The sequence below is a fragment of the Microcaecilia unicolor genome, chromosome 2 (assembly GCF_901765095.1).
Source record: "Microcaecilia unicolor chromosome 2, aMicUni1.1, whole genome shotgun sequence".
In the NCBI taxonomy this organism is placed as follows: Eukaryota; Metazoa; Chordata; class Amphibia; order Gymnophiona; family Siphonopidae; genus Microcaecilia; species Microcaecilia unicolor.
This window is the reverse complement of record NC_044032.1, coordinates 560,227,015-560,240,749: the sequence shown is the minus strand read 5'-3', so window position 1 is coordinate 560,240,749 and position 13,735 is coordinate 560,227,015. Positions and strand designations below refer to the sequence as shown.

General features: G+C 40.2%; 1 protein-coding gene across 1 annotated transcript in view; it reads left to right on the top strand.

Annotated features, from left to right (window-relative positions):
- The window catches only part of DLC1 (DLC1 Rho GTPase activating protein), a 744,850-nt gene that overhangs the window by 386,211 nt on the left and 344,904 nt on the right, over positions 1–13,735 (top strand).

Here is a 13,735-nt window from a genome sequence, read left to right as displayed (position 1 = left end):
AGAGAGGGAGGAAGCTAAAGAGAAAAGTGATGGCTACCTCTATGTTGTGATTACAAGTTGTTCATTTGTTTCCTGATGTATCTTGAACATAGCGTATGAATATTGTATTGTCTGTGATAGGTCATCAATAAAATTGTTTAAAACTAACATTGCTTTTGACTCAAAACCACTTGTAACCACTTGTAACCACTATCCTCCACCTATCCTCCTCTCTTCCTTCCCGTTCACATTAATTGATTTGATTTGCTTACTTTATTTATTTTTTGTCTATTAGATTGTAAGCTCTTTGAGCAGGGACTGTCTTTCTTCTATGTTTGTGCAGCGCTGCGTATGCCTTGTAGCGCTATAGAAATGCTAAATAGTAGTAGTAGTAGTCATCCCACATAAGCATCTCTGAAAAGCCGTGTCTTCAGTTCTGCCTTAAGCTTCATCAAAGAATGCTCTAAGCCAGTGGCTCCCAAACCTGATCCTGGAGGCACCCCAGCCAGTCAGGTTTTCAGGATACCCACAATGAATATTCATGAGAGAGATTTGCATGCAATGGAGGCAGTGCATGCAAATCTCTCTCATGAATATTCATTATGGATAGCCCCAAAACCTGACTGGCTGGGGTCCCTCCAGGACCAGGTTTGGGAACCACTGCTCTAAGCAAAGGGAAGCCAGGAGCTTAGTTGAAAGCAAAGGGACAGTCACACTGACAACACAAGACCTAAATTTTATTTGCCATTTGGATGTCCATTCTCTAACCTTCCTTCTCGCTTCCCTGTCTGACTTCCCTGCTTAAATTACCTGGTTATACTCCGCCCAATTTTCAGCACTATTTAACCAGCCAAGAACGGCTCCTGGCCAGTTAAATGGCACTTAACTGGCTATCCAGCAATATTCAGTGGGAAATCGTCGGTAATCTCCTGCTTAGCGGATAACCAGCTGTATCACGTTATATAGCAGCAATCTGCTAATATTCAACATATCGCTGGCTAAATTTGGCAGACAAATTGGGCCGCTGAAATAGCTGGCTGGTTTCAACTTAACCAGTCAGCGCTGAATATTGATTTGGCCGGTTAAGTAGAAACCAGCCAAAAATAAACCAGCTATTCAGTGCCGGTCACAGGAAACAGCCCGGCATTGAATATCCGGTCTCAGTGCCGACCTCGGGAGTCAGCCCGGCTAACTCCCTTGGTCTATCGGTCTCACTGTGTCCATTTCTTTTGCACTGTGAACTTGCCTCATCTACCAAAGGTGAGTGCCCTTAACTTTGGACTCGTTGATGACAATTCTACAACTGGACACCTCCATTTAGGTGCCTCGAGAATGCACAGTAGGAACTTATTCTATTACAGAACCTCGATGCCCAGGTTACATATAGAATAGGGATGGGCAAAATTTGATGTCATTTTTTTCTGGGTTTTATTTTTGTTCTGGAACAAACGTCATCAAGAGGGCAACCTCTTTGCAAAGGCGTGGGTACTATGAGTAAGGAAAGCATACTTTTCTTAAAGAGTGCATACTATCCCCTGGATTCTTTATATTGCGCCCAGATTTGGGTGCTCAAATTTGGACACACTGCCGAGGTGTCTGCACAAATTAGTTGGATAACAAGCTGTTAATCATCAATAGTTGGATGCTAAGAGCCAATTATTGATGTTAATTGGCACCATTTTGGATTTGCACGTATCAAGCTGTGTGCTATGCTATAACACTGGGCTCCTAAATTCCATAGCACACATCCCAAAAGGGGACGTGACCATGGAAGAGTCATGGCCATTCCAAAAAGCTGTTCGTTGTGTTCAGTATTATAGACTAATGGGTTTCCACGCCCAACTTGGCTGCCAAGATTTACACCAAGTTTCAGCAGACATAAGTCGGACCCCCAGAGTTAGGTGCAGATATCAGCGCTAAGCACTATTCTACAAAGGCTGTGCACCCTTTATACAATAGTGCTTAGTGCCAATCTTTCCCAATGCCCATTTTTGAGTGCCATTTGTAGAATTCCCCCTATGTGTATAGAGGGTATACTCTTCTAAAAGAATGCACACTCTTTCCTAATAGTGCACACATGCACCAACCATCATGCAAGTGCAAATTATTAGGAAAGAGTGTGCCCTCTAGATATAGTGCTCACTTTTTAAGAAGAGTGCACACTATTATTGGCAAACAACATTTCATCACAAGTGGCAGCCCCTTTCTATTACAGAATGCTAGCATAATCCGGAATTAGTGCACCTAACATTTATACAACAGCAGTTATAGCAGCATATGTATACAGGTGTAAGTACAGACACCTAAATGTGGCAGAAATGCATGCATTATACTATTCTGTAAGTTACATATATAGGGGCATTTTCGAACGGGGACAACCATCTCTAAGAGCGCCCAACTCTAAGGACGGTGCCGTGAAGGGGCGTCCCCCACCGTATTATCAAAACAAGATGGACGTCCATCTTTTTTTTCGATAATACGGTGGGGGACGCCCAAATCTTGACATTTAGGTCGACCTTAGAGATGGTCATCGTTGGTTTTCGGCGATAATGGAAACCAAAGACTTCTATCTTAAAAAACGTCCAAATCCAAGCCCTTTGGTTGTGGGAGGAGCCAGCATTTGTAGTGCACTGGTCCCCCTCACATGCCAGGACACCAACTGGGCACCCTAGGGGGCACTGCAGTGGACTTCAGAAATTGCTCCCAAGTGCATAGCTCCCTTACCTTGGGTGCTGAGCCTCCCAACCCACCCACCCCAGGTCCGCCTGCCTGAAGTACACTGCTCCCACTACAACTGCTCCAGGGACCTGTATACTGCTGTGATGGACCTGATTATGGCTTTTGAGGCTGGCATAGAGGCTGGCAAAGTATTTTTAAACTTGTTTTTTATGGTGGGAGGGGGTTAGTGACCACTGGGGGAGTAAGGGGCGGTCATCCCCGATTCCCTCCGGTGGTCATATGGTCAGTTCGGGCACATTTTTGAGGCTTGGTCGTGAAAACAAATGAACCAAGTAAAGTTGGCCAAGTGCTCGTCAGGGATGCCCTTCTTTTTTCCATTATCGCTCGAGGACGCCCATCTGTTGGGCATGCCTCAGTCCCGCCTTTGCTACCCTGCCAACACACCCCCATGAACTTTGGTCATCCCCGCAATGGAAAGCAGTCAAGGGTGTCAAAAAATTGGCTTTCGATTATGCCGATTTGGACGACCTTGCGAGGACACCCATCTCCCGATTTGTGTCGAAAGATAGGCGTCCTTCTCTTTCGAAAATAAGCGTGATGGTAACATAGTAGATGATGACAGATAAAGACTTGCATGGTCCATCCAGTCTTCCCAATAAGATAAACTCATAGCATATGGTTTGATGCAATATAACATATGCATACTTGATCTGTCCTTGCCATTTTTGGGGCACAGAGCCTAGAAATCTGCCTAACACTGGTTTATTCCCTAGCTACTGGAGTTGCCATCGAAGCCCACTCTAGCCCATCCAAATCTGTCTGACCATAATTGGGGCACAGACTGTAAAAGTCTGATTTTATTTCCCAATCACTGATGTTGCCTTCTAAGCACCACTAAGTTTGTTTTGCTTTCATTCTATTTCCATATAAGAAAGAAAGGGAAGCATAACCGAGAGCTCTGCTTCAGAGACATAGCCAGACACCCAATTTTGGGTGGGCCTGAGCCCAAAGTGGGTGGACACAACAACCCTGTCCCCTACCACCCCCCACTTCCTGGCATCTCTCACTCCCTCCTCAGGTAATCGAGGGGTCACTTCACTCCCCTGATCCTCCCCCTTCCCAGTACCCTTAAATCCTTTAGGTATTTGCCAGCAGTTAGCATCAATTCATTCCCCTTGCTTGCGCCGGCTCTGGGACTTCCCTCTGATGTAACTTCCTGATCCTGTGAACAGGAAGTTGCATCAGACAGAAGGCTCAGAACCAGCACAAGCATGGGAAATGAGTTGCTGCTCACAGCCAACAAAGACCTAAAGTATTTAAAGGTACCGAGGGGTCAGGGGAGTAGAGGTAAGTGATCCTGCAATCTTCTGAAGGGAGAGATGCCAGGAGTATTCAGTTGGAGGGGCTTAGGGATACCTGCCAGCCAGATTACTGTTGGGTGGGCCTGTGTCCACCGAGGTCCACTCATGGCTACTCCACTGCCCTGTCCATGCTCTACTCCTGTGTGCACCCTCTTGTTAATCCATGCTATATATGTTAAATGGGTTTTTGTAGAATAGTGCTTAGGCCCCCTGCTGGCACTTATACATATAAACGCTAGTATCCCTGGCTAGCATATAGGATTGCAATCTTTATTAAGGCTCCCAGGATACACTCTCAAATGCCCAACATGGCCATGTTTCGCCTAGAATACAGGCTGCATCAGGGGCATACAATACTACTGTCACGATTGTGTCCAGGTTCCTGGCTCGCAGTCACCTCGGTCCCCGGGGGTTAGACCTGGGGAATGCTGTGAATTGATGGTTTACCGTTCCCCATGTTCCAGAAGATATGCTGGTCCGGACCGGATCTTCCAGCTCTCCAGATTGTTTTGGGAGTTTTTTGGAACTAAGCAGTACCCGTACCTGGTGAACTCCCTTGTGGGCTGCCTTTATTAACCACCTGAGAAGGTCCCTAGTTGCCTTGCAACAGAGGTCCTCAGAGGAGTTTCCTTTGGTGGAAGTCGTTTGCAGTGCTGCTGAGTTTTTCCTGATTTAGGTTTTGACCCTGCTTGTTTACTGACTTACTCTACTGTCTGCTGCCTGCCCAGACCCGGCTTGGTTCCTGGCTTACTCTGCCGTCTGCTGCCTTCCCAGACCCGGCTTGTCTCCTGGCTTACTCTGCTGCCGGCTGCCTGCCCTGCTCCAGCTGGGTTCCTGGCTCCTTTATTTTTCTGGTCCCTGCAGTTCTGCTTTCCTGCCCTATCCGGTAAGTCCTGCTGACCGCCCGCACTCTGGGGCTCAACCCCTGAGGAACGGTGGTTAGGTGCAGGTGAAGTTTGGGCTATTTCCGGTCCAGTTGGTGCCAGCCTGAGCTGCCTCGGTGGCAGCCTTTGTCTGAGAGTTCCAGCTCGGGGTGTCGGGAAGTCTGTTCTGCCTGTCCTGTGTTTGGATGATTCTCCTGCCGCTGCCGCTACTCAGCAGTGGCCCAAGGGCTCACTAACCCAGAAGTACCGTTAGAAGCGTGACAACTACAATAAATAACATAAAAACCAATCAGTAAAAAGTTCAGCTGGTCACATTTAAATAAATAAATAACCCTTATAAAAACCATCAGATGTTAAATGAATAAAAATAAATTAAGAAAGTTAACTGAGAAACCAAACTGTTTCCACTAAAACAGTGCACCAGCATTACAAATTAAAACTTAGAAGGTAAAACAGTGATTTAAAAAAACAATGAAATCACAGAGAATGGCTTACCCAGTTGGTACAAATCTAAACACTCCACCAACATAGATCACTATGAAAAAATGTAAAAATAAAATCTCTTTCAGCTTAACATGAACCTTGCCAGATTAACTTTCTTAATTTATCAGTTTATAGTTTATTTCCCGCACCGCTGAAACTGAACTCAGAACAAAGTGGTTTACAAATCTAAGTCAGAAAGGAACTTTATAAATCAAAAAGAAAAAGGGTACAAACACACCAAAGTATTTAGTATGTAAAATACAATAGGAAAGAAGTTCAAAAGATAAAATGAACCCAATGGGTTAGTGTCAGACAGTCCATGAAGTTAGTCAGGTGCGCCAAATACTTCTTTAAATAGCCAGGTTTTTTTAGATCTCTCTTGAAGCTTTTGATAGTAGAATTAGCACATAGAGACAATGGAAGGTTATTCCAGGTATAAGGGGTCAAAAAGTAAAAGACGTACAGCAGGTAGTTTCATAGTGTTCAGGTTTTGGATATGGCACAACTAGTTGATGGTCATTAAGAGATCTTAATATCCTAGCTGGATAGTAGGGTATTGTTAGTCTGGAAAGATAATCAGGTTGACCAGTCCAAAAAGCTTTAAAAGTAAGTAAAGCAGTTTTATACACAATTCTTTGTTCAATGGGTAACCAATGATGACTTTTAAACAGATGAGTTTTATATGAGTGGAATGTCGAACCCAACAAAGGAGTCTAATGGCAGTATTCTGAATTGTCTAAAACTTTTTTAAGGAAGATCATGAAAGACCAGCACATACACTATTAAAGTAGTCAAGTCTAGAAATGGCGAATGAATGAATTAAAGCATGGAAGTCATCATGGCTAAACAGACAGATGTTGTTTACTGTGTAATTGATGAAAAGCTAAAACTAGAAATTTGTGATGAAAAAGATAATGCAAAATCCCAATTTATTCCTAGGTAACAAAACGTGGAGACTGGCTTTAATACAGAATCCAGAAGCTTTATTGAAATAGTTGGTTGTGGCATAGTGCCAGTGAATCAACACACAACAGTTTTTTTTCTTTATTAAGCACTAGTCAATGGTCTTTAAGCCAGATGTCTACTTTATGAAGGCATGTCTGTAATATACTTAGGTCAGGAGAAAATGGATTTGTAGGGTGAATGAGAAGTATGTCATCAGCATAGAAATATGTAGATATCCCAAGAGATTGAATTAAAGATGCCAGAGGGGTCAGAAATAGGTTAAAGAGAACTGGAGAAAGAACTGAGCCTTGAGGAACACCACATGAAAGTTGGCACTGCTTAGATACTGTATTTTGAGTTGTAACCTGAAAAAATGGGAAGAGAGAAAAGAAATCAAGCATAAAAGGACTGTACCTGTAATACCAAGATCTGCAAGATGTGGGGAGCAGTGAGTGATCCACAAATCAAATGCAGCTGAAAGATGTAATAAGACTGTTTGCACTATTAGAGTGTAGTTCGCTCAAGAGAGCTGCCATTACAGTCTCGGTACTAAAATGATTGTCTGAGATGTAATGTTAATACCTTTTCTGAAAAGTGAGTCAGTTGAGGAAAAACAAATTTTTCAAGAACTTTTGACTTAAAACAGATATTAGATATAGGGCAGTAATGTTCTAGTATTGAAGGATTCAGGTTAGGTTTTTTCAAAATCAAGCGAACTAATGCAAGTTTTCAGGAATCAGGGAAAGTCCCACTTTCTAAGCTATGATTAATAATGGTTAGAAAAGTTGGAAGAAGGTTTAAGTGAGGTAATCCAGGAAGACAGTATTATTGTATGCCCCTGACACAGCCTGTATTCTAGGCGAAACATGGCCATGTTGGGCATTTGAGAGTGTATCCTTGGAGCATTAATAAAGACTGCATTTTCTTCAGCAAGGTCTGCTCTTTGTCTTTTGTTCCATGGTGGATACTGTGGACCGATTGCCTTCTTGCATTCTTAACTTAGCATTTAGGAAATGCACAATGATTATGGGATCAAGGTGTGTGTAAATGCAAGTGCCTAGATTAGAGAATTGCCCCCAAAGTGTTGTTTCTTAGACCTTTGCAGTGATGTTAGCTTATAATGATGTAAAACTTAAAGATTAAGATTTAAGATTTTGTTTTGTTTAAATTTAGCTCATGCTTTCTTAGTGGTAGATCAAGATGAGTTACATTCAGGTACCTTAGGTATTTCCCTGTCTGCAGACAAACATTTTCCTTCTAAATCCACAAGTGTAGAAATAGCTTCAAATCATCTGAACTGAAATCAAAGAAATTCAAATTTCCTCAGGATTAGTAGATCATATCCAGGTTTTGGCTGATCTGCTTCAGATCTTCCCCATGGCCACTAGGGGGTCCTTTTACTGAGGTGTGCCAAAAAATGTTTGTAGGCATATGTATAGGATGCATGCAGGTCCATTTTTCAGCGCACTGCAAAAGAGGCCTTTTTTTTGGCCGAAAATGGGCGTGCGGCAAAATAAAAATTGGTGCGTGTCCATTTTGGGCCTGAGACCTTACTGCCACCCATTTACTTAGCAGTAAGGTCTCACTCATTAACTGGGCGGTAATCATCAGCATGCATACACTGCAGATTACCACCCAATTAGCGCCACGTGGTAGAAAATAAAAAACATTTTCTGCTGCACGTATCGGACGTGCGTAAAAAATGGAATTACCCCACGTGGCACGCGGAAGCCGGGCAGTAGCCCAAATTGACACGCATTGGATGCACATAGGTGCCTACGCGACTTAGCGAAAGGGCTCCTAAGACCAGAGAAAACTGAAAAAGATATCTTGACTGGTAGAACTGAATGCCAGGAAGTGCTTAATTTAAAATAAAATGGTACAGAGACAAAGTGGAATGAGGAAAGGTTAATTATCATTAAAGCCAAACAAAAATTCAAGCATCATGGCAAGGGTTAACTAATTGTTCCTGCAATGGGAGAGGAATTTTTATGCCATACCTATTTTCCTAGGGAATTGTGTCTGCTAGTGTTAAGTAATGGCCACTGTGTAATTTAGCCAGTCTAAAAGAAGTGAATCAATCCTCTCTAACACAAAATAGAATTGGGTGATGAAATATTTATTTTGTTCATTGAGCAGGTTTTAGAATTTCTGCCAAATGCTTTTTTTATGAAAGTGAGATTAAAACCAGCAAAATGAATGATTTGTCAATGGCAGCAGACAGATGGTTAGCTATGGAGTATCTAGTTCAGCCCTATGAATGAACTTGGTTTGAACTCAGTAGGTTTTTTTTAGGGCAGATATAATATGATTTATTTATTTGAAACATTGCTACTCACCAAGCATTTAGCAGTTAGAAATGAAATGCAATTTAAATACAATAAGGCAGATATTCAAAGGGTTTATGCTCCTAAATTGACATCTTTGAAAATGTACTAGGGCTGAGTTCTTAAATTTATGCTCAAAATTTCATAAAACCCCTAAATTTAAGGGTCCTTTTACTAAGGTGCACTTAAAGATTTAGCACACACTAATGATTAGCATGCACTAAATAATAAGATGCCCATAGGAATATAATGGGCATCTTATCATTTAGAACAAGCTAATCATTAGCGCGCACTAAATCCATTAGTGCACCTTAATAAAAGAACCCCTTAGGATCCTACAAAGTATGGGTCAACAGAGATGGATTTAGGGTGGGGAAAAAGAATTAGGATCTTAGCACTGATTTTCAGCAGTAACACCTAAATTAGGGGGCCTTGTACTAAGGTACGCTAGCGTTTTTAGCAAGCGATAAAAATCAGCTGGCGCTAAACTATGAGATGTCTATTATATTCCTATGGGCATCTCAGCCAGGGATGGTCTTAGGCAGGCGTGACAGGTGCGGTCGCATAGGGCCTCGCACACCTAGTGGCCCCGCATGTCTGTCCTCATGTCTCGGAACACATCCCTGCTCCATACCTTAATGTGAATCCACATTTCAGTAGAGAGCATCAGGCAACGGCAATGATTTTCATATCCTGTCAGCTATTGAGTCCAGAGCCTCCTTGCTGCTACATTCCACCCCCTTTTGATGTCACTTCCTGCTTACACAAGGGCGGGATGCAGCAGTGAGGAGGCTCTGGGCTCAGCAGCTGACGGGATATGAAAATAGCTGTCACTGTCTGCCGCTTTCTACTGAAATATGGTGGATGCACATCAAGATATGGGGTGAGGTGGGGTTCCGAGAGCTCTAAACCTCCTTTTAAACTGATAAATTTGGCTTATGGTGGTGGGCATGGGTGGATGGGCAAGGGCGTGAGCAGGGGGGCCCACTAAACTAGTCTTCACAGGGCCCCGCAGTTGCTTAAACCAGCCCTGGTCTCAGCATTTAGCACCAGCTGATTTTTAACACAAACTAAAAGCGCTCGCACACCTTAGTAAAAGACCTCTTTAGACTCATAAATCTGGAAAAATAAATGGCAGGCCAAAATTCGAAGTATAACTTTTAAAGATCTAAATTTGTGTGAATGTGCAGCTGAAAACTTAGGGACCAGTTTATTAAAGTGTGGGAAGCTTTGTTGCTTTTCGTCTCTAAGGTTTTGCTCTTACCACACTGTAACAGCAATAATTAGCATCTGGAAAGTGCAAAAGCTATGTGGTAACTGCCCAGCATGTCTCCTGCAGTTACCACACAGAAAAATTCTTTACTGTGTTAATTCTCAATTAGCGCAGATGAACTCAATGCCTCCTCTTGAGAAGGCATGCACATACACTAATTGCACGACTGACAAAGTGCGATAATTACAATGCACCATGCAATCCATGCCAAACCTCTATTTATTTCCTGCCTTGCCCCATCCCATCCCATTCTAAGTAGCACAGGATTATTAGCACACTGGCTGTTTTTAGCACACAGTCACCATTGGCACTGGCCTGTGCTAATAGTTAGCACTTGCTAAATCCTGTGCAAACTACCTAGCTCACTTTAGAACATATGCCTCTTTGGCCGCTATGGCTGACTGAAAATAGGGAATTAGAACAAAAAAAGTAAGGAGGACGAATGAGGATACCAAAAATTGTATTTATTCATATAAAATGACACGACACGGCCGTGTTTCGGTCCAAAGGCCTGCCTCAGGGGTCTTTAACAACCTAAAACAAAACAAATGAAAAATGAAAAATAGAACATGACATTAAAAGTGGAATAGAATGACACCTAAGAAATCGAAAATATAGTAATACATCATAAATGAACATAACATAACATTACATTAAAAGTGGAACAAAAAATGACACCTAAGAAGTCGAAAATGTAGTAATACATAATAAATGAACATACCATTGTAATAAAAACATATATGCAAACACAATGATCTGAAAACTTGACTTGAATATTAAAAATTAAAAATTATTACAAGGATATATGAAAATTAATTAAAAATGTATATTAATTAACAAATGTGGGATGTTAGAACGCGTGGAATGTACAATGCTAAATGCATAAATGTGTGTTAAAGGGCAATAAACATTGTGTATGTATACAAGTTGGGACCAAAGATTAAAAATTATGTATGATATATATATATATATATATATATATATATATATATATATATATATATAACTGGAAAATAAAAATCGTGAACATATGCATTTATAAAAAATTGTCATATGACTGAATGTGAACCGTATATATTTATCTTTGAAAAAGCTTAATTGCCTGTATTGCTGATTACCACATCAATATAATAATTTAGCCGTACAGAATTAAAAGTTGTACATGACTCATTCTGTGGGAATATAATAAAATTATTATCAAATACCTGGAGTAGTATGATGTGAAACGTGCACGGTGAAAATATAATATAGCAGACCTCTCTTGGGTCTATACATATAATGATGAAAGTGAACCTGAAAAACATGAAGAAACAAAATTTGTAAAATACCAAAAGATGTATTTAAAAATATATGTGCAAAATAAATCATGTAAATTGGTGATCACATTTGGAATAATTTTAAATGAAACAGTGAAATAAATGTTCAATAAATAAAACATGAAGGTAGTACATCTATAAAAATGCAATATAAAACTGGATACTAAATGAATATAATTAAATAATTAATGATACCGACTCTATGCTATAAACAGGATATAGTAAAGTGTATGTCTGTAAATTGCAATTCAAAAAAGTGGAGCCCTGTCGAAAGATATACAGGTGCTAAACGTGCTTTAAAAAATAATGTAATGTTATTTTATGTTCATTTATGATGTATTACTACATTTTCGATTTCTTAGGTGTCATTCTATTCCACTTTTAATGTCATGTTTTATTTTTCATTTTTCATTTTTCATTTGTTTTGTTTTAGGTTGTTAAAGACCCCTGAGGCAGGCCTTTGGACCGAAACACGGCCGTGTCGGGTCATTTTATATGAATAAATATAATTTTTGGTATCCTCATTCATCCTCCTCACTTTTTTTGTTCTATATCTCACGGTTCCGTGAGGGTTTTTACCTCCTTTTTTTTGTTGTGACTGAAAATAGGGTACATTTTAGGCATCTAATTTATCCTACTACTAACTTATCATTCCTATAGCACTACTAGATGTATGAAGCGCTATAATTTATGAGCTCAGCTTTTTTTTTTTACATTGGGCAGCTGGTTTCAACTAACAGACCACATTACATTCAAGATTTGCACCTTGGCACATAAAATCATCCATGGAGAGGCCCCGAATTATATGTCAGACCTTATAGATCTACCAGCAAGAAACACAAAAAGTTCTTAATGTACTTTCTTAAACCTCCATTACCCTAATTGTAAAGGACTTAAATACAAATCATTATATGCATCCAGCTTCTCCTACATCTGCGCACAACGTTGGAATGCACTGCCGAATGCCTTGAAAACAACGCATGATCTGACAGCCTTTCGGAGGTCACTGAAAACAAACTTATTCAATGAGACTTATAATAATAATCCTGCATAAAAGACTCATTCCACATCTGCATCAGAACTAATCAATACTGAATTCCTTAAATCGGTTACTATAATCACACTGTTATTAATTATTCGCTATACCCTATCCTAGGTTTTACCTATCTGTAATGTATTAATTATTTCTTTACTCTAATTTTCTTGATATCTCATGTACCTTAACTGAAACTACACTCTGTTCTTCTCATTCCGTTAATGACGATTGTCAAAGCGGCATAATGTAAGCCACATTGAGCCTGCAAAGAGGTGGGAAAATGTGGGATACAAATGCAGCAAATAAATGAATAAATAAATATCTAAGTGTCTTCAAGAATATTTATTCCATTATAAAACTTTCTTGAATGTACCCGTTAAAATAGAAAAAAAATTCTTCAGTGTCCATTACTGTGGTATTATAGGCCTGAAAATCTAAAATCTTATCCGTGTGGCCTGAAGGATCCAGTTCATTAAACTCATCAGGCACTTCCACAAATGCAAGCAATCATTTACGCCTTCCTAAAACTTTGCTCTTCAGCAATATCTTTACATAGTGCTTTCACCATATCAACGTATTGTGACACACTTGCCAAAACATTTAGCCATTGCTTATTAAAATGAGTAATTGATTAGGTAAAGTAATGATTCCGTAGTATGCCACATGAATTAGTATGTTAGTTACCATTCATCACGCTCCTTTTATTTATTTAAAAATTTTCTGAATTGCCCTTCTGGTCAAGTCATTGTACTATAAAGGAGCAACAGTTACTTCAGAGGTTTTACACCTGTCATATATTAACAAGAAGATTAAGTAAGGCACACTAGATGAAAACCTCTATAGTAACTGTTGAGGGCTTTCTCTACCTTTTTTAGAAAGGTAGCCTTCTTGCGTACATGGGGCAAAGTTTGCTTCCCTGTGTTAACAGCATGACTGATCAGGTGTAATGAAGTTAAATACATTTGTTGAGGTGACATTAACTAGTCTGAGTTATCTGCTGCATTTGCAGTTAATGTACAGTAATAACCACCATGTAACCTGCGAAGTGCAATCCCCACCCATCCCCATCCCATCCCATCCCACATGTCCTAATGGTAATTGCTGCATTAGGAGGAGAATTTTACAACAGGGCGCCTAGGATAAGAGGAGAAGAAAGTGCATAATTAAGTGCTATTTTATAAAGAAAAGTAGGCATTTATTTTTCATTATAAAATCCTTGCATATGTGGCAGGCACAGGAATTTAGCTCTAGGACAGGTTTCTGAATTGGTAAGTCAGACACCTAATGCATTTATTTTCCACTTGTATTGGGAGAAAGAGAAAAGCAGATAGAATCCTTGTCCTGTATTTTAGGTGTTGAGGTGGATAGTTGGCTTTCTATGAATATTCAGGTAAAGAAAATAATTAAAAACTCCTTTTTACTGTTGAAAAAGCTTAGAACTTTTAAGAAATG